Here is a 24,088-nt window from a genome sequence, read left to right on the forward strand (position 1 = left end):
TGTCATTGGTCAGTACCAGACCAGTGTAGGTGTCGGTAGGACGATCTTCCAAAATTTGTCTCAATACAGGGACGTTATAGCCATTGCAGATGCGTGTAAGATACGGTGTGCGCTAGTTTCCCTTGACTTTTCAAAGGCATTCGACAGAGTAAACCATCAGTTTCTCATCCGGACGATGCATGCCATGGGATTTCCACTACGTTTTATCAATCTTATACATGAGCTCCTTCGTAAAGGAGTAACTCGACTCATGGTGAATGGCCAGCTGAGCGCATCAATTAATATTACTAATTCAGTGCGACAGGGATGCCCTATGTCAATGGCCTTGTTTGCCATTGCCATTGAGCCTTTGCTTGTCACCTTGACACAGCGTCTACAAGGATTAACCATCCACGGCATTAAGATTGTTTGTACTGCATATGCGGATGACGTCGGATTTTTGGTCATGGACGAAGGTGAAGTCGAGGAAGCCCTTCAGATCGTCAAAAACTACGAACTTGTTGCGGGTGCGAAGTTGAATGCCAGGAAATCTGGCATTATGAACATAGGACGCGGCATCTCGCTGCACCATCACGGTCAGTTGCAACTAATTTCTAAAATGAAATGCCTTGGTATTGAGTACAGGAGCAACATACAGCACACAATTGCGGTGAACTATAGGAATCTCCTGGCAAGTATGCGTGCTTGCATGCAGACCCACTACCTAAGAAGCCTTGATGAACTGCAGAAAGTCACCTTCGCTAATGTCTACCTCACCTCAAAGATTAACTACGTTGCACAAGTACTGCCCATGCCACAGGAGACAGCGAAGCGTATGATGTCCGCTCTAGGCCATTTTGTCACACGTGGACACATTTTTAAAGTCAAGTACGATACGCTCACTCTCTCCACGACCGATGGAGGCTTAAATTTAACAGATGTTCGTTCCAAGTCACGAGCTTTGTACGTATGCACCACCTACAAACGGTGGAGGTCGTTACCGAACAGTCTAACGGCTCACTTGTTAACCGAAATAGCGCCGGCCTGCCTGCAGCCTCCTGTCTCTGTTCAACATATTCCGCCTGCGCTGACTCACTTTAAGAGCTTTTTCATTGAGTTCAGTTACGTACGGTCAACTCTCCCAGAAAATGAGCTTTCCGTGGTGAAGTTAGTTTATAATAAACTACTGGCAACCAAGAACAGGAACAACATCGAACACAAATACCCCAATCATCGCTGGCCAGTGATATGGAAAAACATACATAGCCGTGATTTACCAACGTCAGTGAAAGCCTCTTGGTACAGGGTCGTGAACCGTAAAATAAGTACCAATTCACGACTTCATGCTCTACATTTGGCTGACTCACCTTTGTGCCTAACGTGCAACTTGCCTGATACTGATGAACATCGTTTTCTGTGCACCACTGTCCAAGCAGTTTGGCCATGCATTCGCCGAAAACTGGCTACGATTATGAGGACTTCCCAGCTTTGTATTAAACCTGAAGATTTCCTGTATCCGGATTCAGTGCCGTACCCGAACACCAAACGGAACTCTGTCAATTGGTTGAAGGGTCATTATGTTCATTATTTACAGACGCAAGAACCCAAGAGTGAGGCGGCGTTCTGTCTTTACCTGGCATTACAGTTTCACATACTTTCACAGACGAGACATTACAGGAAACGATATGCGAATTTTTTAGAAGTCGTTCTTCGATGAAAGAAGTATTTTTTCTTTCCTTCATTCTACATTGCTTTGTTTTTTCTCTTTTCTTCTTCAAATGTCACAGTGACGTATACTGAACAGTGTTACGACAAGGACTATTTTATTTTCTTCTGTTTTTCTAGCGGACCAGAGTTCCTTTTTCATTTTCTATTAAAAAAAAAATATATATATATTCTACTTTGTCACCATTGCGGGACTATGCAATAGGTTTAGAAGTATCTTTGGTTTGGAAATCGGAATAGTTCAGAAGAATAAGTACTTCAGAAATCATGGCAGATGAAGCCGACGCCGACGAAGGCGATTTATGGCGAGCGCAAGGCGGGGCTGAAGGGGAGGAAGGAGACCCTAAAAAAAAAAAAAAAAAAAAAAAAAAAAGATGGTAGAGCGCTCGCTTAGCGTGCGAGAGGTACTGGGATCGATTCCCAGCGCCTCCAGAGTTTTTAACACATCTACATGCGCACCTCGCAATGCAAGTGGAATAATTCCCAACAGGCAGAGGTGTGTAGGCAGATACAAGCGAACGACTAGCATCCACAATTGCGCCGATTTCACGTAAATCCCACTGCACGTTCCCATTCTTTGCGTGCAGTCGGCTGCTACTGGTGTTGCTGGTTGTGACTGCTGATAACAGATGCCGTAGCAATCAATTCATGGAGTGAGTTGTATGTTTTGCGATAGTCTGTCTCTGACAAGGAAGCACAGGTGATATAGGTGCGAACACAGGAAGCTTGCAGCCCCTCGCTGCCTGCAGACACAGAGCAGCCACACTAGAAGAGCAGCCTAAGCCGTAGGCGAAATGTGCTCATTCGCTTTGGCGCGACGTCGAACAATAAATAAGGCTGTCACTAGCGTGAGCGTCGTGTAAAGTCGGAAAAGTCATCTGCATGGGTGACTGCCAAGTTTGGGGAGCGTTTCGTAGTACGATCAGTGCAAAGGGGACGCGGAAACTTATTGTGTCCCAGTGTCTTGCAGTTGGACGACAAGAGTTTTACGCAGTAGCAAAGAGCGAGGCACTGAGTTGGCATGAACAATGGAGAGCACAATGGGGCTCGAGATGTGCTTGTTACCTCAGGTGCTGTGTGATTGTGGACAAGGAGTGAAATGGACCAATTTGTGACCGCCCTTTCAATTTAAGACGTTCAAAACAGACGGAATTTGCATTCGTAATACCAGAGCATCGAAACTACTTGGAACTCTTGTGTATATGAACGTGTCCGCGCCTTTGTATTCTGGTACCTTCGCCGCTACAAACCAACCAACCATCGTGTCCTTGCACATCAGAGTCGCAAAGAATGGAGAATAGCCAGGCTTGGTCGTGTGTGTAGCTGTAGCTCAGTTGGCAGATCGTTCGCTTAGCGTGTGAACGGTCTCGGGTTCAAGCCCTGGCTCCTCCATGTTCTGTGGTCAGTGCATGGTAAGTGTTGGTCGCGGCGAACATAAACGCACGCAAGAAGTTGCAAAACCAGCGTCACAGACTGATATGATGTATACTGTCATAAGGAGAGCAAGGTGTAAGTGTGGGGACCGGCTGTTATCGTGGTGTCATCGAGTGCAGATCTGTCTTAGGTATCACGGCTTAACGTCATTGAAGTCTAGAGGTGGACAACACGTTCGTCTTACTCAGAGCGGTGTCTGAACTCTATTTTCGACGTTATGCGTGCCACTTTCATTGTGGCCAACTACGATTCGATACAGAATGCACGAAACCTGAAAGACACCCTCACTGATACATAGAGAGTAGTGTTTGTCTGCGGAATAATGGGAGTGCAAGGGTCTGTGACGTTGATATGACTGTATGTAGCACCACTAGTTATCAGGGGGTTGGGTGTAGCTCAGATGGTAGAGCGCTCGCTTAGCGTGCGAGAGGTACTGGGATCGATACCCAGCGCCTCCAGAATTTTTAACACACCTACATGCGCACCTTGCCATGCAAGTGGAATAATTCCCAACCGGCAGAGGTGTGTAGGCAGATACAAGCGAACGACTAGCATCCACAATTGCGCCGATTTCACGTAAATCCAACTGCACGTTCCCATTCTTTGCGTGCAGTCGTCTGCTACTGGTGTTGCTGGTTGTGACTGCTGATAACAGATGCCGTAGCAATCAATTCATGGAGTGAGTTGTATGTTTTGCGATAGTCTGTCTCTGACAAGGAAGCACAGGTGATATAGGTGCGAACACAGGAAGCTTGCAGCCCCTCGCTGCCTGCAGACACAGAGCAGCCACACTAGAAGAACAGCCTAAGCCGTAGGCGAAATGTGCTCATTCGCTTTGGCGCGACGTCGAACTATAAATAAGGCTGTCACTAGCGTGAGCGTTGCGTGAGCGTCGTGTAAAGTCGGAAAAGTCATCTGCATGGGTGACTGCCAAGTTTGGGGAGCGTTTCGTAGTACGATCAGTGCAAAGGGGACGCGGAAACTTATTGTGTCCCAGTGTCTTGCAGTTGGACGACAAGAGTTTTACGCAGTAGCAAATAGCGAGGCACTGAGTTGGCATGAACAATGGAGAGCACAATGGGGCTCGAGATGTGCTTGTTACCTCAGGTGCTGTGTGATTGTCGACAAGGAGTGAAATGGACCAATTTGTGACCGCCCTTTCAATTTAAGACGTTCAAAACAGACGGAATTTGCATTCGTAATACCAGAGCATCGAAACTACTTGGAACTCTTGTGTATATGAACGTGTCCGCGCCTTTGTATTCTGGTACCTTCGCCGCTACAAACCAACCAACCATCGTGTCCTTGCACATCAGAGTCGCAAAGAATGGAGAATAGCCAGGCTTGGTCGTGTGTGTAGCTGTAGCTCAGTTGGCAGATCGTTCGCTTAGCGTGTGAACGGTCTCGGGTTCAAGCCCTGGCTCCTCCATGTTTTGTGGTCAGTGCATGGTAAGTGTTGGTCGCGGCGAACATAAACGCACGCAAGAAGTTGCAAAACCAGCGTCACAGACTGATATGATGTATACTGTCATAAGGAGAGCAAGGTGTAAGTGTGGGGACCGGCTGTTATCGTGGTGTCATCGAGTGCAGATCTGTCTTAGGTATCACGGCTTAACGTCATTGAAGTCTAGAGGTGGACAACACGTTCGTCTTACTCAGAGCGGTGTCTGAACTCTATTTTCGACGTTATGCGTGCCACTTTCATTGTGGCCAAATACGATTCGATACAGAATGCACGAAACCTGAAAGACACCCTCACTGATACATAGAGAGTAGTGTTTGTCTGCGGAATAATGGGAGTGCAAGGGTCTGTGACGTTGATATGACTGTATGTAGCACCACTAGTTATCAGGGGGTTGGGCGTAGCTCAGATGGTAGAGCGCTCGCTTAGCGTGCGAGAGGTACTGGGATCGATACCCAGCGCCTCCAGAATTTTTAACACACCTACATGCGCACCTTGCAATGCTAGTGGAATAATTCCCAACCGGCAGAGGTGTGTAGGCAGATACAAGCGAACGACTAGCATCCACAATTGCGCCGATTTCACGTAAATCCCACTGCACGTTCCCATTCTTTGCATGCAGTCGGCTGCTACTGGTGTTGCTGGTTGTGACTGCTGATAACAGATGCCGTAGCAATCAATTCATGGAGTGAGTTGTATGTTTTGCGATAGTCTGTCTCTGACAAGGAAGCACAGGTGATATAGGTGCGAACACAGGAAGCTTGCAGCCCCTCGCTACCTGCAGACACAGAGCAGCCACACTAGAAGAGCGGCCTAAGCCGTAGGCGAAATGTGCTCATTCGCTTTGGCGCGACGTCGGACTATAAATAAGGCTGTCACTAGCGTGAGCGTTGCGTGAGCGTCGTGTAAAGTCGGAAAAGTCATCTGCATGGGTGACTGCCAAGTTTGGGGAGCGTTTCGTAGTACGATCAGTGCAAAGGGGACGCGGAAACTTATTGTGTCCCAGTGTTTTGCAGTTGGACGACAAGAGTTTTACGCAGTAGCAAAGAGCGAGGCACTGAGTTGGCATGAACAATGGAGAGCACAATGGGGCTCGAGATGTGCTTGTTACCTCAGGTGCTGTGTGATTGTGGACAAGGAGTGAAATGGACCAATTTGTGACCGCCCTTTCAATTTAAGACGTTCAAAACAGACGGAATTTGCATTCGTAATACCAGAGCATCGAAACTACTTGGAACTCTTGTGTATATGAACGTGTCCGCGCCTTTGTATTCTGGTACCTTCGCCGCTACAAACCAACCAACCATCGTGTCCTTGCACATCAGAGTCGCAAAGAATGGAGAATAGCCAGGCTTGGTCGTGTGTGTAGCTGTAGCTCAGTTGGCAGATCGTTCGCTTAGCGTGTGAACGGTCTCGGGTTCAAGCCCTGGCTCCTCCATGTTCTGTGGTCAGTGCATGGTAAGTGTTGGTCGCGGCGAACATAAACGCACGCAAGAAGTTGCAAAACCAGCGTCACAGACTGATATGATGTATACTGTCATAAGGAGAGCAAGGTGTAAGTGTGGGGACCGGCTGTTATCGTGGTGTCATCGAGTGCAGATCTGTCTTAGGTATCACGGCTTAACGTCATTGAAGTCTAGAGGTGGACAACACGTTCGTCTTACTCAGAGCGGTGTCTGAACTCTATTTTCGACGTTATGCGTGCCACTTTCATTGTGGCCAACTACGATTCGATACAGAATGCACGAAACCTGAAAGACACCCTCACTGATACATAGAGAGTAGTGTTTGTCTGCGGAATAATGGGAGTGCAAGGGACTGTGACGTTGATATGACTGTATGTAGCACCACTAGCTATCAGGGGGTTGGGTGTAGCTCAGATGGTAGAGCGCTCGCTTAGCGTGCGAGAGGTACTGGGATCGATACCCAGCGCCTCCAGAATTTTTAACACACCCACATGCGCACCTTGCCATGCAAGTGGAATAATTCCCAACCGGCAGAGGTGTGTAGGCAGATACAAGCGAACGACTAGCATCCACAATTGCGCCGATTTCACGTAAATCCCACTGCACGTTCCCATTCTTTGCGTGCAGTCGTCTGCTACTGGTGTTGCTGGTTGTGACTGCTGATAACAGATGCCGTAGCAATCAATTCATGGAGTGAGTTGTATGTTTTGCGATAGTCTGTCTCTGACAAGGAAGCACAGGTGATATAGGTGCGAACACAGGAAGCTTGCAGCCCCTCGCTGCCTGCAGACACAGAGCAGCCACACTAGAAGAACAGCCTAAGCCGTAGGCGAAATGTGCTCATTCGCTTTGGCGCGACGTCGAACTATAAATAAGGCTGTCACTAGCGTGAGCGTTGCGTGAGCGTCGTGTAAAGTCGGAAAAGTCATCTGCATGGGTGACTGCCAAGTTTGGGGAGCGTTTCGTAGTACGATCAGTGCAAAGGGGACGCGGAAACTTATTGTGTCCCAGTGTCTTGCAGTTGGACGACAAGAGTTTTACGCAGTAGCAAAGAGCGAGGCACTGAGTTGGCATGAACAATGGAGAGCACAATGGGGCTCGAGATGTGCTTGTTACCTCAGGTGCTGTGTGATTGTGGACAAGGAGTGAAATGGACCAATTTGTGACCGCCCTTTCAATTTAAGACGTTCAAAACAGACGGAATTTGCATTCGTAATACCAGAGCATCGAAACTACTTGGAACTCTTGTGTATATGAACGTGTCCGCGCCTTTGTATTCTGGTACCTTCGCCGCTACAAACCAACCAACCATCGTGTCCTTGCACATCAGAGTCGCAAAGAATGGAGAATAGCCAGGCTTGGTCGTGTGTGTAGCTGTAGCTCAGTTGGCAGATCGTTCGCTTAGCGTGTGAACGGTCTCGGGTTCAAGCCCTGGCTCCTCCATGTTCTGTGGTCAGTGCATGGTAAGTGTTGGTCGCGGCGAACATAAACGCACGCAAGAAGTTGCAAAACCAGCGTCACAGACTGATATGATGTATACTGTCATAAGGAGAGCAAGGTGTAAGTGTGGGGACCGGCTGTTATCGTGGTGTCATCGAGTGCAGATCTGTCTTAGGTATCACGGCTTAACGTCATTGAAGTCTAGAGGTGGACAACACGTTCGTCTTACTCAGAGCGGTGTCTGAACTCTATTTTCGACGTTATGCGTGCCACTTTCATTGTGGCCAACTACGATTCGATACAGAATGCACGAAACCTGAAAGACACCCTCACTGATACATAGAGAGTAGTGTTTGTCTGCGGAATAATGGGAGTGCAAGGGTCTGTGACGTTGATATGACTGTATGTAGCACCACTAGTTATCAGGGGGTTGGGTGTAGCTCAGATGGTAGAGCGCTCGCTTAGCGTGCGAGAGGTACTGGGATCGATACCCAGCGCCTCCAGAATTTTTAACACACCCACATGCGCACCTTGCCATGCAAGTGGAATAATTCCCAACCGGCAGAGGTGTGTAGGCAGATACAAGCGAACGACTAGCATCCACAATTGCGCCGATTTCACGTAAATCCCACTGCACGTTCCCATTCTTTGCGTGCAGTCGTCTGCTACTGGTGTTGCTGGTTGTGACTGCTGATAACAGATGCCGTAGCAATCAATTCATGGAGTGAGTTGTATGTTTTGCGATAGTCTGTCTCTGACAAGGAAGCACAGGTGATATAGGTGCGAACACAGGAAGCTTGCAGCCCCTCGCTGCCTGCAGACACAGAGCAGCCACACTAGAAGAACAGCCTAAGCCGTAGGCGAAATGTGCTCATTCGCTTTGGCGCGACGTCGAACTATAAATAAGGCTGTCACTAGCGTGAGCGTTGCGTGAGCGTCGTGTAAAGTCGGAAAAGTCATCTGCATGGGTGACTGCCAAGTTTGGGGAGCGTTTCGTAGTACGATCAGTGCAAAGGGGACGCGGAAACTTATTGTGTCCCAGTGTCTTGCAGTTGGACGACAAGAGTTTTACGCAGTAGCAAAGAGCGAGGCACTGAGTTGGCATGAACAATGGAGAGCACAATGGGGCTCGAGATGTGCTTGTTACCTCAGGTGCTGTGTGATTGTGGACAAGGAGTGAAATGGACCAATTTGTGACCGCCCTTTCAATTTAAGACGTTCAAAACAGACGGAATTTGCATTCGTAATACCAGAGCATCGAAACTACTTGGAACTCTTGTGTATATGAACGTGTCCGCGCCTTTGTATTCTGGTACCTTCGCCGCTACAAACCAACCAACCATCGTGTCCTTGCACATCAGAGTCGCAAAGAATGGAGAATAGCCAGGCTTGGTCGTGTGTGTAGCTGTAGCTCAGTTGGCAGATCGTTCGCTTAGCGTGTGAACGGTCTCGGGTTCAAGCCCTGGCTCCTCCATGTTCTGTGGTCAGTGCATGGTAAGTGTTGGTCGCGGCGAACATAAACGCACGCAAGAAGTTGCAAAACCAGCGTCACAGACTGATATGATGTATACTGTCATAAGGAGAGCAAGGTGTAAGTGTGGGGACCGGCTGTTATCGTGGTGTCATCGAGTGCAGATCTGTCTTAGGTATCACGGCTTAACGTCATTGAAGTCTAGAGGTGGACAACACGTTCGTCTTACTCAGAGCGGTGTCTGAACTCTATTTTCGACGTTATGCGTGCCACTTTCATTGTGGCCAACTACGATTCGATACAGAATGCACGAAACCTGAAAGACACCCTCACTGATACATAGAGAGTAGTGTTTGTCTGCGGAATAATGGGAGTGCAAGGGTCTGTGACGTTGATATGACTGTATGTAGCACCACTAGTTATCAGGGGGTTGGGTGTAGCTCAGATGGTAGAGCGCTCGCTTAGCGTGCGAGAGGTACTGGGATCGATACCCAGCGCCTCCAGAATTTTTAACACACCCACATGCGCACCTTGCCATGCAAGTGGAATAATTCCCAACCGGCAGAGGTGTGTAGGCAGATACAAGCGAACGACTAGCATCCACAATTGCGCCGATTTCACGTAAATCCCACTGCACGTTCCCATTCTTTGCGTGCAGTCGTCTGCTACTGGTGTTGCTGGTTGTGACTGCTGATAACAGATGCCGTAGCAATCAATTCATGGAGTGAGTTGTATGTTTTGCGATAGTCTGTCTCTGACAAGGAAGCACAGGTGATATAGGTGCGAACACAGGAAGCTTGCAGCCCCTCGCTGCCTGCAGACACAGAGCAGCCACACTAGAAGAACAGCCTAAGCCGTAGGCGAAATGTGCTCATTCGCTTTGGCGCGACGTCGAACTATAAATAAGGCTGTCACTAGCGTGAGCGTTGCGTGAGCGTCGTGTAAAGTCGGAAAAGTCATCTGCATGGGTGACTGCCAAGTTTGGGGAGCGTTTCGTAGTACGATCAGTGCAAAGGGGACGCGGAAACTTATTGTGTCCCAGTGTCTTGCAGTTGGACGACAAGAGTTTTACGCAGTAGCAAAGAGCGAGGCACTGAGTTGGCATGAACAATGGAGAGCACAATGGGGCTCGAGATGTGCTTGTTACCTCAGGTGCTGTGTGATTGTGGACAAGGAGTGAAATGGACCAATTTGTGACCGCCCTTTCAATTTAAGACGTTCAAAACAGACGGAATTTGCATTCGTAATACCAGAGCATCGAAACTACTTGGAACTCTTGTGTATATGAACGTGTCCGCGCCTTTGTATTCTGGTACCTTCGCCGCTACAAACCAACCAACCATCGTGTCCTTGCACATCAGAGTCGCAAAGAATGGAGAATAGCCAGGCTTGGTCGTGTGTGTAGCTGTAGCTCAGTTGGCAGATCGTTCGCTTAGCGTGTGAACGGTCTCGGGTTCAAGCCCTGGCTCCTCCATGTTCTGTGGTCAGTGCATGGTAAGTGTTGGTCGCGGCGAACATAAACGCACGCAAGAAGTTGCAAAACCAGCGTCACAGACTGATATGATGTATACTGTCATAAGGAGAGCAAGGTGTAAGTGTGGGGACCGGCTGTTATCGTGGTGTCATCGAGTGCAGATCTGTCTTAGGTATCACGGCTTAACGTCATTGAAGTCTAGAGGTGGACAACACGTTCGTCTTACTCAGAGCGGTGTCTGAACTCTATTTTCGACGTTATGCGTGCCACTTTCATTGTGGCCAACTACGATTCGATACAGAATGCACGAAACCTGAAAGACACCCTCACTGATACATAGAGAGTAGTGTTTGTCTGCGGAATAATGGGAGTGCAAGGGTCTGTGACGTTGATATGACTGTATGTAGCACCACTAGTTATCAGGGGGTTGGGCGTAGCTCAGATGGTAGAGCGCTCGCTTAGCGTGCGAGAGGAACTGGGATCGATACCCAGCGCCTCCAGAATTTTTAACACACCCACATGCGCACCTTGCCATGCAAGTGGAATAATTCCCAACCGGCAGAGGTGTGTAGGCAGATACAAGCGAACGACTAGCATCCACAATTGCGCCGATTTCACGTAAATCCCACTGCACGTTCCCATTCTTTGCGTGCAGTCGTCTGCTACTGGTGTTGCTGGTTGTGACTGCTGATAACAGATGCCGTAGCAATCAATTCATGGAGTGAGTTGTATGTTTTGCGATAGTCTGTCTCTGACAAGGAAGCACAGGTGATATAGGTGCGAACACAGGAAGCTTGCAGCCCCTCGCTGCCTGCAGACACAGAGCAGCCACACTAGAAGAACAGCCTAAGCCGTAGGCGAAATGTGCTCATTCGCTTTGGCGCGACGTCGAACTATAAATAAGGCTGTCACTAGCGTGAGCGTTGCGTGAGCGTCGTGTAAAGTCGGAAAAGTCATCTGCATGGGTGACTGCCAAGTTTGGGGAGCGTTTCGTAGTACGATCAGTGCAAAGGGGACGCGGAAACTTATTGTGTCCCAGTGTCTTGCAGTTGGACGACAAGAGTTTTACGCAGTAGCAAAGAGCGAGGCACTGAGTTGGCATGAACAATGGAGAGCACAATGGGGCTCGAGATGTGCTTGTTACCTCAGGTGCTGTGTGATTGTGGACAAGGAGTGAAATGGACCAATTTGTGACCGCCCTTTCAATTTAAGACGTTCAAAACAGACGGAATTTGCATTCGTAATACCAGAGCATCGAAACTACTTGGAACTCTTGTGTATATGAACGTGTCCGCGCCTTTGTATTCTGGTACCTTCGCCGCTACAAACCAACCAACCATCGTGTCCTTGCACATCAGAGTCGCAAAGAATGGAGAATAGCCAGGCTTGGTCGTGTGTGTAGCTGTAGCTCAGTTGGCAGATCGTTCGCTTAGCGTGTGAACGGTCTCGGGTTCAAGCCCTGGCTCCTCCATGTTCTGTGGTCAGTGCATGGTAAGTGTTGGTCGCGGCGAACATAAACGCACGCAAGAAGTTGCAAAACCAGCGTCACAGACTGATATGATGTATACTGTCATAAGGAGAGCAAGGTGTAAGTGTGGGGACCGGCTGTTATCGTGGTGTCATCGAGTGCAGATCTGTCTTAGGTATCACGGCTTAACGTCATTGAAGTCTAGAGGTGGACAACACGTTCGTCTTACTCAGAGCGGTGTCTGAACTCTATTTTCGACGTTATGCGTGCCACTTTCATTGTGGCCAACTACGATTCGATACAGAATGCACGAAACCTGAAAGACACCCTCACTGATACATAGAGAGTAGTGTTTGTCTGCGGAATAATGGGAGTGCAAGGGTCTGTGACGTTGATATGACTGTATGTAGCACCACTAGTTATCAGGGGGTTGGGCGTAGCTCAGATGGTAGAGCGCTCGCTTAGCGTGCGAGAGGAACTGGGATCGATACCCAGCGCCTCCAGAATTTTTAACACACCTACATGCGCACCTTGCAATGCAAGTGGAATAATTCCCAACCGGCAGAGGTGTGTTGGCAGATACAAGCGAACGACTAGCATCCACAATTGCGCCGATTTCACGTAAATCCCACTGCACGTTCCCATTCTTTGCATGCAGTCGGCTGCTACTGGTGTTGCTGGTTGTGACTGCTGATAACAGATGCCGTAGCAATCAATTCATGGAGTGAGTTGTATGTTTTGCGATAGTCTGTCTCTGACAAGGAAGCACAGGTGATATAGGTGCGAACACAGGAAGCTTGCAGCCCCTCGCTACCTGCAGACACAGAGCAGCCACACTAGAAGAGCGGCCTAAGCCGTAGGCGAAATGTGCTCATTCGCTTTGGCGCGACGTCGGACTATAAATAAGGCTGTCACTAGCGTGAGCGTTGCGTGAGCGTCGTGTAAAGTCGGAAAAGTCATCTGCATGGGTGACTGCCAAGTTTGGGGAGCGTTTCGTAGTACGATCAGTGCAAAGGGGACGCGGAAACTTATTGTGTCCCAGTGTTTTGCAGTTGGACGACAAGAGTTTTACGCAGTAGCAAAGAGCGAGGCACTGAGTTGGCATGAACAATGGAGAGCACAATGGGGCTCGAGATGTGCTTGTTACCTCAGGTGCTGTGTGATTGTGGACAAGGAGTGAAATGGACCAATTTGTGACCGCCCTTTCAATTTAAGACGTTCAAAACAGACGGAATTTGCATTCGTAATACCAGAGCATCGAAACTACTTGGAACTCTTGTGTATATGAACGTGTCCGCGCCTTTGTATTCTGGTACCTTCGCCGCTACAAACCAACCAACCATCGTGTCCTTGCACATCAGAGTCGCAAAGAATGGAGAATAGCCAGGCTTGGTCGTGTGTGTAGCTGTAGCTCAGTTGGCAGATCGTTCGCTTAGCGTGTGAACGGTCTCGGGTTCAAGCCCTGGCTCCTCCATGTTCTGTGGTCAGTGCATGGTAAGTGTTGGTCGCGGCGAACATAAACGAACGCAAGAAGTTGCAAAACCAGCGTCACAGACTGATATGATGTATACTGTCATAAGGAGAGCAAGGTGTAAGTGTGGGGACCGGCTGTTATCGTGGTGTCATCGAGTGCAGATCTGTCTTAGGTATCACGGCTTAACGTCATTGAAGTCTAGAGGTGGACAACACGTTCGTCTTACTCAGAGCGGTGTCTGAACTCTATTTTCGACGTTATGCGTGCCACTTTCATTGTGGCCAACTACGATTCGATACAGAATGCACGAAACCTGAAAGACACCCTCACTGATACATAGAGAGTAGTGTTTGTCTGCGGAATAATGGGAGTGCAAGGGACTGTGACGTTGATATGACTGTATGTAGCACCACTAGTTATCAGGGGGTTGGGTGTAGCTCAGATGGTAGAGCGCTCGCTTAGCGTGCGAGAGGTACTGGGATCGATACCCAGCGCCTCCAGAATTTTTAACACACCCACATGCGCACCTTGCCATGCAAGTGGAATAATTCCCAACCGGCAGAGGTGTGTAGGCAGATACAAGCGAACGACTAGCATCCACAATTGCGCCGATTTCACGTAAATCCCACTGCACGTTCCCATTCTTTGCGTGCAGTCGGCTGCTACTGGTGTTGCTGGTTGTGACTGCTGATAACAGATGCCGTAGCAATCAATTCATGGAGTGAGTTGTATGTTTTGCGATAGTCTGTCTCTGACAAGGAAGCACAGGTGATATAGGTGCGAACACAGGAAGCTTGCAGCCCCTCGCTGCCTGCAGACACAGAGCAGCCACACTAGAAGAACAGCCTAAGCCGTAGGCGAAATGTGCTCATTCGCTTTGGCGCGACGTCGAACTATAAATAAGGCTGTCACTAGCGTGAGCGTTGCGTGAGCGTCGTGTAAAGTCGGAAAAGTCATCTGCATGGGTGACTGCCAAGTTTGGGGAGCGTTTCGTAGTACGATCAGTGCAAAGGGGACGCGGAAACTTATTGTGTCCCAGTGTCTTGCAGTTGGACGACAAGAGTTTTACGCAGTAGCAAATAGCGAGGCACTGAGTTGGCATGAACAATGGAGAGCACAATGGGGCTCGAGATGTGCTTGTTACCTCAGGTGCTGTGTGATTGTGGACAAGGAGTGAAATGGACCAATTTGTGACCGCCCTTTCAATTTAAGACGTTCAAAACAGACGGAATTTGCATTCGTAATACCAGAGCATCGAAACTACTTGGAACTCTTGTGTATATGAACGTGTCCGCGCCTTTGTATTCTGGTACCTTCGCCGCTACAAACCAACCAACCATCGTGTCCTTGCACATCAGAGTCGCAAAGAATGGAGAATAGCCAGGCTTGGTCGTGTGTGTAGCTGTAGCTCAGTTGGCAGATCGTTCGCTTAGCGTGTGAACGGTCTCGGGTTCAAGCCCTGGCTCCTCCATGTTCTGTGGTCAGTGCATGGTAAGTGTTGGTCGCGGCGAACATAAACGCACGCAAGAAGTTGCAAAACCAGCGTCACAGACTGATATGATGTATACTGTCATAAGGAGAGCAAGGTGTAAGTGTGGGGACCGGCTGTTATCGTGGTGTCATCGAGTGCAGATCTGTCTTAGGTATCACGGCTTAACGTCATTGAAGTCTAGAGGTGGACAACACGTTCGTCTTACTCAGAGCGGTGTCTGAACTCTATTTTCGACGTTATGCGTGCCACTTTCATTGTGGCCAACTACGATTCGATACAGAATGCACGAAACCTGAAAGACACCCTCACTGATACATAGAGAGTAGTGTTTGTCTGCGGAATAATGGGAGTGCAAGGGTCTGTGACGTTGATATGACTGTATGTAGCACCACTAGTTATCAGGGGGTTGGGTGTAGCTCAGATGGTAGAGCGCTCGCTTAGCGTGCGAGAGGTACTGGGATCGATACCCAGCGCCTCCAGAATTTTTAACACACCTACATGCGCACCTTGCAATGCAAGTGGAATAATTCCCAACCGGCAGAGGTGTGTAGGCAGATACAAGCGAACGACTAGCATCCACAATTGCGCCGATTTCACGTAAATCCCACTGCACGTTCCCATTCTTTGCATGCAGTCGGCTGCTACTGGTGTTGCTGGTTGTGACTGCTGATAACAGATGCCGTAGCAATCAATTCATGGAGTGAGTTGTATGTTTTGCGATAGTCTGTCTCTGACAAGGAAGCACAGGTGATATAGGTGCGAACACAGGAAGCTTGCAGCCCCTCGCTACCTGCAGACACAGAGCAGCCACACTAGAAGAGCGGCCTAAGCCGTAGGCGAAATGTGCTCATTCGCTTTGGCGCGACGTCGGACTATAAATAAGGCTGTCACTAGCGTGAGCGTTGCGTGAGCGTCGTGTAAAGTCGGAAAAGTCATCTGCATGGGTGACTGCCAAGTTTGGGGAGCGTTTCGTAGTACGATCAGTGCAAAGGGGACGCGGAAACTTATTGTGTCCCAGTGTTTTGCAGTTGGACGACAAGAGTTTTACGCAGTAGCAAAGAGCGAGGCACTGAGTTGGCATGAACAATGGAGAGCACAATGGGGCTCGAGATGTGCTTGTTACCTCAGGTGCTGTGTGATTGTGGACAAGGAGTGAAATGGACCAATTTGTGACCGCCCTTTCAATTTAAGACGTTCAAAACAGACGGAATTTGCATTCGTAATACCAGAGCATCGAAACTACTTGGAACTCTTGTGTATATGAACGTGTCCGCGCCTTTGTATTCTGGTACCTTCGCCGCTACAAACCAACCAACCATCGTGTCCTTGCACATCAGAGTCGCAAAGAATGGAGAATAGCCAGGCTTGGTCGTGTGTGTAGCTGTAGCTCAGTTGGCAGATCGTTCGCTTAGCGTGTGAACGGTCTCGGGTTCAAGCCCTGGCTCCTCCATGTTCTGTGGTCAGTGCATGGTAAGTGTTGGTCGCGGCGAACATAAACGCACGCAAGAAGTTGCAAAACCAGCGTCACAGACTGATATGATGTATACTGTCATAAGGAGAGCAAGGTGTAAGTGTGGGGACCGGCTGTTATCGTGGTGTCATCGAGTGCAGATCTGTCTTAGGTATCACGGCTTAACGTCATTGAAGTCTAGAGGTGGACAACACGTTCGTCTTACTCAGCGCGGTGTCTGAACTCTATTTTCGACGTTATGCGTGCCACTTTCATTGTGGCCAAATACGATTCGATACAGAATGCACGAAACCTGAAAGACACCCTCACTGATACATAGAGAGTAGTGTTTGTCTGCGGAATAATGGGAGTGCAAGGGTCTGTGACGTTGATATGACTGTATGTAGCGCCACTAGTTGTCAGGGGGTTGGGCGTAGCTCAGATGGTAGAGCGCTCGCTTAGCGTGCGAGAGGTACTGGGATCGATACCCAGCGCCTCCAGAATTTTTAACACACCTACATGCGCACCTTGCCATGCAAGTGGAATAATTCCAAACCGGCAGAGGTGCGTAGGCAGATACAAGCGAACGACTAGCATCCACAATTGCGCCGATTTCACGTAAATCCCACTGCACGTTCCCATTCTTTGCGTGCAGTCGGCTGCTACTGGTGTTGCTGGTTGTGACTGCTGATAACAGATGCCGTAGCAATCAATTCATGGAGTGAGTTGTATGTTTTGCGATAGTCTGTCTCTGACAAGGAAGCACAGGTGATATAGGTGCGAACACAGGAAGCTTGCAGCCCCTCGCTGCCTGCAGACACAGAGCAGCCACACTAGAAGAGCAGCCTAAGCCGTAGGCGAAATGTCCTCATTCGCTTTGGCGCGACGTCGAACTATAAATAAGGCTGTCACTAGCGTGAGCGTTGCATGAGCGTCGTGTAAAGTCGGAAAAGTCATCTGCATGGGTGACTGCCAAGTTTGGGGAGCGTTTCGTAGTACGATCAGTGCAAAGGGGACGCGGAAACTTATTGTGTCCCAGTGTCTTGCAGTTGGACGACAAGAGTTTTACGCAGTAGCAAAGAGCGAGGCACTGAGTTGGCATGAACAATGGAGAGCACAATGGGGCTCGAGATGTGCTTGTTACCTCAGGTGCTGTGTGATTGTCGACAAGGAGTGAAATGGACCAATTTGTGACCGCCCTTTCAATTTAAGACGTTCAAAACAGACGGAATTTGCTTTCGTAATACCAGAGCATCGAAACTACTTGGAACTCTTGTGTATATGAACGTGTCCGCGCCTTTGTATTCTGGTACCTTCGCCGCTACAAACCAACCAACCATCGTGTCCTTGCACATCAGAGTCGCAAAGAATGGAGAATAGCCAGGCTTGGTCGTGTGTGTAGCTGTAGCTCAGTTGGCAGATCGTTCGCTTAGCGTGTGAACGGTCTCGGGTTCAAGCCCTGGCTCCTCCATGTTCTGTGGTCAGTGCATGGTAAGTGTTGGTCGCGGCGAACATAAACGCACGCAAGAAGTTGCAAAACCAGCGTCACAGACTGATATGATGTATACTGTCATAAGGAGAGCAAGGTGTAAGTGTGAGGACCGGCTGTTATCGTGGTGTCATCGAGTGCAGATCTGTCTTAGGTATCACGGCTTAACGTCATTGAAGTCTAGAGGTGGACAACACGTTCGTCTTACTCAGAGCGGTGTCTGAACTCTATTTTCGACGTTATGCGTGCCACTTTCATTGTGGCCAACTACGATTCGATACAGAATGCACGAAACCTGAAAGACACCCTCACTGATACATAGAGAGTAGTGTTTGTCTGCGGAATAATGGGAGTGCAAGGGTCTGTGACGTTGATATGACTGTATGTAGCACCACTAGTTGTCAGGGGGTTGGGCGTAGCTCAGATGGTAGAGCGCTCGCTTAGCGTGCGAGAGGTACTGGGATCGATACCCAGCGCCTCCAGAATTTTTAACACACCTACATGCGCACCTTGCCATGCAAGTGGAATAATTCCCAACCGGCAGAGGTGTGTAGGCAGATACAAGCGAACGACTAGCATCCACAATTGCGCCGATTTCACGTAAATCCCACTGCACGTTCCCATTCTTTGCGTGCAGTCGGCTGCTACTGGTGTTGCTGGTTGTGACTGCTGATAACAGATGCCGTAGCAATCAATTCATGGAGTGAGTTGTATGTTTTGCGATAGTCTGTCTCTGACAAGGAAGCACAGGTGATATAGGTGCGAACACAGGAAGCTTGCAGCCCCTCGCTGCCTGCAGACACAGAGCAGCCACACTAGAAGAGCAGCCTAAGCCGTAGGCGAAATGTCCTCATTCGCTTTGGCGCGACGTCGAACTATAAATAAGGCTGTCACTAGCGTGAGCGTTGCATGAGCGTCGTGTAAAGTCGGAAAAGTCATCTGCATGGGTGACTGCCAAGTTTGGGGAGCGTTTCGTAGTACGATCAGTGCAAAGGGGACGCGGAAACTTATTGTGTCCCAGTGTCTTGCAGTTGGACGACAAGAGTTTTACGCAGTAGCAAAGAGCGAGGCACTGAGTTGGCATGAACAATGGAGAGCACAATGGGGCTCGAGATGTGCTTGTTACCTCAGGTGCTGTGTGATTGTGGACAAGGAGTGAAATGGACCAATTTGTGACCGCCCTTTCAATTTAAGACGTTCAAAATAGACGGAATTTGCATTCGTAATACCAGAGCATCGAAACTACTTGGAACTCTTGTGTATATGAACGTGTCCGCGCCTTTGTATTCTGGTACCTTCGCTGCTACAAACCAACCAACCATCGTGTCCTTGCACATCAGAGTCGAAAAGAATGGAGAATAGCCAGGCTTGGTCGTGTGTGTAGCTGTAGCTCAGTTGGCAGATCGTTCGCTTAGCGTGTGAACGGTCTCGGGTTCAAGCCCTGGCTCCTCCATGTTCTGTGGTCAGTGCATGGTAAGTGTTGGTCGCGGCGAACATAAACGCACGCAAGAAGTTGCAAAACCAGCGTCACAGACTGATATGATGTATACTGTCATAAGGAGAGCAAGGTGTAAGTGTGGGGACCGGCTGTTATCGTGGTGTCATCGAGTGCAGATCTGTCTTAGGTATCACGGCTTAACGTCATTGAAGTCTAGAGGTGGACAACACGTTCGTCTTACTCAGAGCGGTGTCTGAACTCTATTTTCGACGTTATGCGTGCCACTTTCATTGTGGCCAACTACGATTCGATACAGAATGCACGAAACCTGAAAGACACCCTCACTGATACATAGAGAGTAGTGTTTGTCTGCGGAATAATGGGAGTGCAAGGGTCTGTGACGTTGATATGACTGTATGTAGCACCACTAGTTGTCAGGGGGTTGGGCGTAGCTCAGATGGTAGAGCGCTCGCTTAGCGTGCGAGAGGTACTGGGATCGATACCCAGCGCCTCCAGAATTTTTAACACACCTACATGCGCACCTTGCCATGCAAGTGGAATAATTCCAAACCGGCAGAGGTGCGTAGGCAGATACAAGCGAACGACTAGCATCCACAATTGCGCCGATTTCACGTAAATCCCACTGCACGTTCCCATTCTTTGCGTGCAGTCGGCTGCTACTGGTGTTGCTGGTTGTGACTGCTGATAACAGATGCCGTAGCAATCAATTCATGGAGTGAGTTGTATGTTTTGCGATAGTCTGTCTCTGACAAGGAAGCACAGGTGATATAGGTGCGAACACAGGAAGCTTGCAGCCCCTCGCTGCCTGCAGACACAGAGCAGCCACACTAGAAGAGCGGCCTAAGCCGTAGGCGAAATGTCCTCATTCGCTTTGGCGCGACGTCGAACTATAAATAAGGCTGTCACTAGCGTGAGCGTTGCATGAGCGTCGTGTAAAGTCGGAAAAGTCATCTGCATGGGTGACTGCCAAGTTTGGGGAGCGTTTCGTAGTACGATCAGTGCAAAGGGGACGCGGAAACTTATTGTGTCCCAGTGTCTTGCAGTTGGACGACAAGAGTTTTACGCAGTAGCAAAGAGCGAGGCACTGAGTTGGCATGAACAATGGAGAGCACAATGGGGCTCGAGATGTGCTTGTTACCTCAGGTGCTGTGTGATTGTCGACAAGGAGTGAAATGGACCAATTTGTGACCGCCCTTTCAATTTAAGACGTTCAAAACAGACGGAATTTGCATTCGTAATACCAGAGCATCGAAACTACTTGGAACTCTTGTGTATATGAACGTGTCCGCGCCTTTGTATTCTGGTACCTTCGCCGCTACAAACCAACCAACCATCGTGTCCTTGCACATCAGAGTCGCAAAGAATGGAGAATAGCCAGGCTTGGTCGTGTGTGTAGCTGTAGCTCAGTTGGCAGATCGTTCGCTTAGCGTGTGAACGGTCTCGGGTTCAAGCCCTGGCTCCTCCATGTTCTGTGGTCAGTGCATGGTAAGTGTTGGTCGCGGCGAACATAAACGCACGCAAGAAGTTGCAAAACCAGCGTCACAGACTGATATGATGTATACTGTCATAAGGAGAGCAAGGTGTAAGTGTGAGGACCGGCTGTTATCGTGGTGTCATCGAGTGCAGATCTGTCTTAGGTATCACGGCTTAACGTCATTGAAGTCTAGAGGTGGACAACACGTTCGTCTTACTCAGAGCGGTGTCTGAACTCTATTTTCGACGTTATGCGTGCCACTTTCATTGTGGCCAACTACGATTCGATACAGAATGCACGAAACCTGAAAGACACCCTCACTGATACATAGAGAGTAGTGTTTGTCTGCGGAATAATGGGAGTGCAAGGGTCTGTGACGTTGATATGACTGTATGTAGCACCACTAGTTGTCAGGGGGTTGGGCGTAGCTCAGATGGTAGAGCGCTCGCTTAGCGTGCGAGAGGTACTGGGATCGATACCCAGCGCCTCCAGAATTTTTAACACACCTACATGCGCACCTTGCCATGCAAGTGGAATAATTCCCAACCGGCAGAGGTGCGTAGGCAGATACAAGCGAACGACTAGCATCCACAATTGCGCCGATTTCACGTAAATCCCACTGCACGTTCCCATTCTTTGCGTGCAGTCGGCTGCTACTGGTGTTGCTGGTTGTGACTGCTGATAACAGATGCCGTAGCAATCAATTCATGGAGTGAGTTGTATGTTTTGCGATAGTCTGTCTCTGACAAGGAAGCACAGGTGATATAGGTGCGAACACAGGAAGCTTGCAGCCCCTCGCTGCCTGCAGACACAGAGCAGCCACACTAGAAGAGCAGCCTAAGCCGTAGGCGAAATGTCCTCATTCGCTTTGGCGCGACGTCGAACTATAAATAAGGCTGTCACTAGCGTGAGCGTTGCATGAGCGTCGTGTAAAGTCGGAAAAGTCATCTGCATGGGTGACTGCCAAGTTTGGGGAGCGTTTCGTAGTACGATCAGTGCAAAGGGGACGCGGAAACTTATTGTGTCCCAGTGTCTTGCAGTTGGACGACAAGAGTTTTACGCAGTAGCAAAGAGCGAGGCACTGAGTTGGCATGAACAATGGAGAGCACAATGGGGCTCGAGATGTGCTTGTTACCTCAGGTGCTGTGTGATTGTGGACAAGGAGTGAAATGGACCAATTTGTGACCGCCCTTTCAATTTAAGACGTTCAAAATAGACGGAATTTGCATTCGTAATACCAGAGCATCGAAACTACTTGGAACTCTTGTGTATATGAACGTGTCCGCGCCTTTGTATTCTGGTACCTTCGCTGCTACAAACCAACCAACCATCGTGTCCTTGCACATCAGAGTCGAAAAGAATGGAGAATAGCCAGGCTTGGTCGTGTGTGTAGCTGTAGCTCAGTTGGCAGATCGTTCGCTTAGCGTGTGAACGGTCTCGGGTTCAAGCCCTGGCTCCTCCATGTTCTGTGGTCAGTGCATGGTAAGTGTTGGTCGCGGCGAACATAAACGCACGCAAGAAGTTGCAAAACCAGCGTCACAGACTGATATGATGTATACTGTCATAAGGAGAGCAAGGTGTAAGTGTGGGGACCGGCTGTTATCGTGGTGTCATCGAGTGCAGATCTGTCTTAGGTATCACGGCTTAACGTCATTGAAGTCTAGAGGTGGACAACACGTTCGTCTTACTCAGAGCGGTGTCTGAACTCTATTTTCGACGTTATGCGTGCCACTTTCATTGTGGCCAACTACGATTCGATACAGAATGCACGAAACCTGAAAGACACCCTCACTGATACATAGAGAGTAGTGTTTGTCTGCGGAATAATGGGAGTGCAAGGGTCTGTGACGTTGATATGACTGTATGTAGCACCACTAGTTATCAGGGGGTTGGGTGTAGCTCAGATGGTAGAGCGCTCGCTTAGCGTGCGAGAGGTACTGGGATCGATACCCAGCGCCTCCAGAATTTTTAACACACCCACATGCGCACCTTGCCATGCAAGTGGAATAATTCCCAACCGGCAGAGGTGTGTAGGCAGATACAAGCGAACGACTAGCATCCACAATTGCGCCGATTTCACGTAAATCCCACTGCACGTTCCCATTCTTTGCGTGCAGTCGTCTGCTACTGGTGTTGCTGGTTGTGACTGCTGATAACAGATGCCGTAGCAATCAATTCATGGAGTGAGTTGTATGTTTTGCGATAGTCTGTCTCTGACAAGGAAGCACAGGTGATATAGGTGCGAACACAGGAAGCTTGCAGCCCCTCGCTGCCTGCAGACACAGAGCAGCCACACTAGAAGAACAGCCTAAGCCGTAGGCGAAATGTGCTCATTCGCTTTGGCGCGACGTCGAACTATAAATAAGGCTGTCACTAGCGTGAGCGTTGCGTGAGCGTCGTGTAAAGTCGGAAAAGTCATCTGCATGGGTGACTGCCAAGTTTGGGGAGCGTTTCGTAGTACGATCAGTGCAAAGGGGACGCGGAAACTTATTGTGTCCCAGTGTCTTGCAGTTGGACGACAAGAGTTTTACGCAGTAGCAAATAGCGAGGCACTGAGTTGGCATGAACAATGGAGAGCACAATGGGGCTCGAGATGTGCTTGTTACCTCAGGTGCTGTGTGATTGTCGACAAGGAGTGAAATGGACCAATTTGTGACCGCCCTTTCAATTTAAGACGTTCAAAACAGACGGAATTTGCATTCGTAATACCAGAGCATCGAAACTACTTGGAACTCTTGTGTATATGAACGTGTCCGCGCCTTTGTATTCTGGTACCTTCGCCGCTACAAACCAACCAACCATCGTGTCCTTGCACATCAGAGTCGCAAAGAATGGAGAATAGCCAGGCTTGGTCGTGTGTGTAGCTGTAGCTCAGTTGGCAGATCGTTCGCTTAGCGTGTGAACGGTCTCGGGTTCAAGCCCTGGCTCCTCCATGTTCTGTGGACAGTGCATGGTAAGTGTTGGTCGCGGCGAACATAAACGCACGCAAGAAGTTGCAAAACCAGCGTCACAGACTGATATGATGTATACTGTCATAAGGAGAGCAAGGTGTAAGTGTGGGGACCGGCTGTTATCGTGGTGTCATCGAGTGCAGATCTGTCTTAGGTATCACGGCTTAACGTCATTGAAGTCTAGAGGTGGACAACACGTTCGTCTTACTCAGCGCGGTGTCTGAACTCTATTTTCGACGTTATGCGTGCCACTTTCATTGTGGCCAACTACGATTCGATACAGAATGCACGAAACCTGAAAGACACCCTCACTGATACATAGAGAGTAGTGTTTGTCTGCGGAATAATGGGAGTGCAAGGGTCTGTGACGTTGATATGAC

At 49.1% G+C, this 24,088-nt stretch overlaps 7 non-coding genes across 7 annotated transcripts; all 7 read left to right on the plus strand.

Annotated features, from left to right (window-relative positions):
* The first annotated feature begins 4,990 nt into the window (after window positions 1–4,990).
* Trnaa-agc (transfer RNA alanine (anticodon AGC)) lies at window positions 4,991–5,067 on the plus strand. Its single transcript has one exon. It is a non-coding gene; the product is annotated as a tRNA-Ala (tRNA).
* Window positions 5,068–10,874: 5,807 nt separating this feature from the next.
* Trnaa-agc (transfer RNA alanine (anticodon AGC)) lies at window positions 10,875–10,951 on the plus strand. Its single transcript has one exon. It is a non-coding gene; the product is annotated as a tRNA-Ala (tRNA).
* A 1,394-nt stretch (window positions 10,952–12,345) lies between these two features.
* On the plus strand, window positions 12,346–12,422 carry Trnaa-agc (transfer RNA alanine (anticodon AGC)). Its single transcript has one exon. It is a non-coding gene; the product is annotated as a tRNA-Ala (tRNA).
* A 4,336-nt stretch (window positions 12,423–16,758) lies between these two features.
* Trnaa-agc (transfer RNA alanine (anticodon AGC)) lies at window positions 16,759–16,835 on the plus strand. The gene has a single exon. It is a non-coding gene; the product is annotated as a tRNA-Ala (tRNA).
* A 1,394-nt stretch (window positions 16,836–18,229) lies between these two features.
* Window positions 18,230–18,306, plus strand: Trnaa-agc (transfer RNA alanine (anticodon AGC)). Its single transcript has one exon. It is a non-coding gene; the product is annotated as a tRNA-Ala (tRNA).
* A 1,394-nt stretch (window positions 18,307–19,700) lies between these two features.
* Window positions 19,701–19,777, plus strand: Trnaa-agc (transfer RNA alanine (anticodon AGC)). The gene has a single exon. It is a non-coding gene; the product is annotated as a tRNA-Ala (tRNA).
* Window positions 19,778–21,171: 1,394 nt separating this feature from the next.
* On the plus strand, window positions 21,172–21,248 carry Trnaa-agc (transfer RNA alanine (anticodon AGC)). The gene has a single exon. It is a non-coding gene; the product is annotated as a tRNA-Ala (tRNA).
* The last annotated feature ends 2,840 nt before the right edge of the window (window positions 21,249–24,088 follow it).

The sequence above is a fragment of the Schistocerca gregaria genome, chromosome 3 (genome assembly GCF_023897955.1).
Source record: "Schistocerca gregaria isolate iqSchGreg1 chromosome 3, iqSchGreg1.2, whole genome shotgun sequence".
Lineage (NCBI taxonomy): Eukaryota > Metazoa > Arthropoda > Insecta > Orthoptera > Acrididae > Schistocerca > Schistocerca gregaria.